This window comes from Centruroides vittatus, unplaced genomic scaffold (assembly GCF_030686945.1).
Source record: "Centruroides vittatus isolate TY-2023 unplaced genomic scaffold, ASM3068694v2 scaffold_2931, whole genome shotgun sequence".
Lineage (NCBI taxonomy): Eukaryota > Metazoa > Arthropoda > Arachnida > Scorpiones > Buthidae > Centruroides > Centruroides vittatus.
Genome location: NW_027122696.1, coordinates 69,442 through 74,073, shown reverse-complemented (window position 1 = coordinate 74,073; position 4,632 = coordinate 69,442). Strand labels below are relative to the sequence as shown.

The following is a 4,632-nucleotide window of genomic DNA, read 5'->3' as shown; positions in this document are numbered from 1 at the left end:
TTTAATTTCAATTGAAAATGTTCGAACGTTTACTAAACATTAAAATAAAAGTTTCAGAAATTTATAGCTATATTATAGATAACACTTGTCGATTTATCATAATAATTTACATAAATATTATCGCCATCTTTTCCACATAAAATAATTGTTATTTTAAGCAATTTAATTGCATATATGAAAAATATTTCAATGCAGTCTAATTGTTTTATTTTGCATTTTTTTTAATTAAATTATAATCAAAATTAAGAATGCCTATTACAATAATCGTTCTTTTATATCTCGATATCATTCGACAATTATATATAATCAAATGTTTGTATGTTTAAATTCTCATATTTGAAAATCGTTAACATTGTAGGGTGGTTCAAAAACTATTCAACTGATAACCTTGCACAGTAATTTAGGTTTATACAAGAAAACTTTTAGCACTATTATAGAACACTTATATGTCGATATTAATACGTTTTTGATCATTTTTAAATAGAAATTATATAATAGTTTTTAATTATTATAATGATTTTTGGCCCACCCTTATTATTTTACAGACAAAAATAGTTTTACTCACCGCTGTGTTTACAATTTTCTTATGTAAAATGTAAGTGACTTTTTAAATTGTTACGGACAGTAAGATTGGTTGTTCGGCTTTGACGTCTTAATCGCTTCAATGTCACAAATATTTGTTTTCCAAAATTCTTATCATTAGCTTTGCATAAATAATTATAAACAGCTAAATTAAGGATTTAATAAGGTTCAATTGAATAATCTATCGCTTTTAGTCCTTAACGTTTTATTTTTCTTATTCTATATCATAACAGAGAGCAAAATAGGACTGAAACAAGGAGGCACCCTGTCTCCTCTTCTCTTTAACATCGCTGTAGAAAAAGTTGTCAGAATGGCCCAGGAGATAGACAATAAAAAGGAAAATGACTCAAGAGACAAACTGTCACTACTAGCATATGCGGATGAGATTTTCATAATTGGAGCATCCCAAGAGGAGGTGACGAGAACCGTCAAAATTAGCAACAGCTGGCAAGAGCATGGGTCTGATCATCATTGGAGAGAAGACTGAACAGATGGTTATTTCTAAAGAGGGAGAATGCCACAAAGAACATCTAACCGTACACAATATGACATTTATTACGAAATCCTTCATGCACTTAGGAACTGACATGACATGAACAGAAACAATGACATCAAGAGGGAGATAGGGACTCGCTAGCTAAAAGAAACAAAATCTACTTCGAACCCATAAATATACTATAAAGCAGACTCCTTATTAAAAGGACGAAGGTAAGTGTATATAGACCTGCGATTCTGTATGGATGCGAAACGTGGTCAATGACAAAGCAGGAGGAATTACAACTACAGAGATTTGAAAAAAAATACTAAGGAAAATCTTCGAACTTGTGAATGATTATGATGATAATAATATCATCGTCAATGAAGAACCAATATGATTAAAAATAATAATAACCAACAAATAAATAATTTACAATTATTTTTATAAATCAAACTGTAAATCAAAATTTAATCTGAATTATTAAATATACTTTCATGACATTTCTTTATACCATATCCTTGAATTTATCCTTCGATACAAAAATCGAGAGATATATTCAACAATAAGATGTGAAGAAGTAGCATTAAATGTAATAACCTTTACTGATTATAAAAATATATCATTGTAAAAATAAGGTTCTATTTATGATAATGTAAGTGATAAAAATTTTAAATATTTTCAAAATTTCAAGTAGAAATATAGAATTTTTAATACCTTTTTTTTTTACTATTTAATAAAAATATTTATTAAAATTTATTAATAACCAAACTTTTCATTAATAAATCTATAGAATAAGGAAACGTATTGGTGTTTTTCAAGACATTAACATAAAAAACAAGTTTCCGAGGTTGAGTACATTAGAAACTGTCGATCAAGCAGTTTCTACTGTATTCAACCTTCAAACTTTAATTATCATCAACATCTGATCAAGCAACTGCTTGATCAGATGTTGATGATAAAATTTTATATTGAAATTATTATTTCATTAAGGAAAACAATATAGAAAAGTAAAAAAAAAAAATTACATCAAACTGAATAAATACATTAATTTTAAGCCCGCGTGTTATTGAAGTAGTATACATGTCTGAACGTTTACACCTTTTCAAATTTTCTTTAAGAAAATTAATTTTTAAATTTTAATTACAGAATAAACGATGAAACAAACTTAGTAAAATCCTTAATTTTCATTAATTATTCTCATAAAATATTACTAAAATTAATTAGTAAATAAACCATTTACGGCAATCGATTATGAAGAAATAACACTTACAAAACTTTAATATCAATAAACACTAATGATCCATGAGCTGACAACATAGAGTTTTCCAAATTTTCTTTGCCTGTCCACACCGAAAATAGAGCCCGTTTCCTATGGAAAGTCCCATTGGGTAGCATCCTCTTTGACAGATCGCCACGTTGCGTAAATCCCATTGATTGAATGCAATCCGAATTTAAAGTACACATTGTGAAATGTCTGTATATCTGAGAGATATCATTTTTATGAATTTAAAAAAAAATAAAACTAGAAATTTTAATTATTTGGTATTGTGATTTAATAGAAAATTAATATCTAATTCAGACAATATCAAATATGTTAATCATAACCAGTTTGTCAGATAAAGTAACATAGAAGCACGATTTCCTATGTTCTGTCGTATACAGATAAAGACTTCCTGACACGTGCATTTCTAAATTAATTGCCATACAGGATATATCTTTTAATTAAGTTTAATAGTTCAACTGACATACGTTGTCACTTAATTAAAATGTGGGTTTGATTCAGTGAATTATTTGTACGCGACAAGTGGGCGACCTGCCAATTGTTACGCCTGCCATTAAAAAGTTTAATAGATAACTGATCCCTCTCCGTATTTAAAAGTTATTAGAAAACAGGAAAAACTTCACGTGGAAAAGCTCCTTGCCAAGTAGTGAACCCACGATTAACTAATAGAGAACGAAAAGGTTCATATAATAATTTAATATATTTTCCCTTAAAGCAAATATAGTACGAGATAACAGTAGTAGAAACGTAAATTCTTTTTAGTCAATCTGTCCTGTGGGCCTTTATAGGACGTTATATCCATATCCACTGTGTGTTTGGCCCATCCCATAATAGGAGTTTTCCGAGTACTCGCATTTCATCGAGCACATCTAACCCACTCGGCCGTTTAGAATTTTTTTTTTTTTTTTAAATAAATAATAATATATGTTTAAAAGAGCTCTTATTACTAATATGAGTCGAGATTGCAAGTATGGGATGCTGGAGATGACTATCCATATACATACATCAGTACAGTACCTTCAGAGAGTGATACAAATGATTAAATTTGATATTTGTTTATAGTAATAAGGTTTAAGAGTGATGAGAAAGATGGACTAACCCCAAAATCTAAACCCGTTGAAAAACCAATTTGACTCATCGGCTTTTAATAGAGAGCATTGTTTTAAACTTATCCATTACACTTATTCAATCTATAAATCATCTCAACACAATTTAATTATTATAATTATTTTGCATTATAATCGAAAATAATAATATCTAATACAGCAAAGTCTCTTAAACAAGTTTTCCATCAACTAGACATTGCGGAAATCCTGTATTAGAAGCAATTCTAATTTTGAAATCAGTATATTGAAAGTAATTAACTACGTAGTAATTTGTTCCAGAGAATTAGTAACAATATGATCGAACTCCTCACTTTCGGTATCAATAACTTTTCTAAATAATATTAAGAATAACTCACATAAAAGACTTTTTATGAAGATTATTTAACTTTAGGACGACAGTATCTACATTACTTTACACATTACTTTAGACAGAAAAAACTTTACTCACCGCTGTGTTTCCAACTTCCTTCTGTGAAATATAAGAGACTTTCTAATTCCTATAGTCAATAAGACTGGCTTTTTGGTTTGATGTCGTAATCCCTTTCAATGCCACACGTAATGGTTTGCAAGTTTTTATCAGCAGTATCTACTCAGGTAGTTGTAATTGCTTATTCAATTTTTGTAAAACTCAACCTTCGAAACTGGTTTTATATGTCTGGAATACCTGGAAAAATATCATTACATTGCTTTCCCCTATAAATTTTCTCCTAACAGTTTGGATATTAATAGGTTTCACGTCACTTTATATAGGCCTACAGTAGGCCTATATATATGTGCCAATATATATAGCCTATACTAATGTAAACAACAATTGCATATAAAATATAATAAATTTTAATGGGACTTTAAGTTTTTACACACGTGTAAAAACATTATAAATGTGATATTGCACTACATAGCAATGTGAGAGAGAAGAAGAGAGACAGGGAAAAGTAGCGAATTGGGGAAAGAGTAGACAGGGAAAAGTATGAAACAAATTTGTCAATTCTAACATAAATTACTTATTTCCAGTCCATATTCAAACTTAAATACATCATAATAGTCCACCGAGTTACGAAGTTCCTTTTGAATATAAATTTAATACACTAATATTGAAACTTCGGACATTCATATTTCTCTATTGTTAACAAAAAGTTGACAAACGAGAAGGTCATACACAAAACAGGTCATCGAGAGGAGGTTCT

The 4,632-nt window shown here is 29.0% G+C and overlaps 1 protein-coding gene across 1 annotated transcript in view; it reads right to left on the bottom strand.

Annotated features, from left to right (window-relative positions):
* LOC136987974 (alpha-tocopherol transfer protein-like) overlaps positions 1–3,905 on the bottom strand; it is a 15,283-nt gene extending 11,378 nt beyond the window's left edge. The window contains exon 1 of the mRNA XM_067285744.1: positions 3,897–3,905. The gene's annotated coding sequence lies outside the window, so the exon portion shown is untranslated. The remainder of the gene's footprint in view (positions 1–3,896) is intronic.
* Between the last annotated feature and the right edge of the window lie 727 nt (positions 3,906–4,632).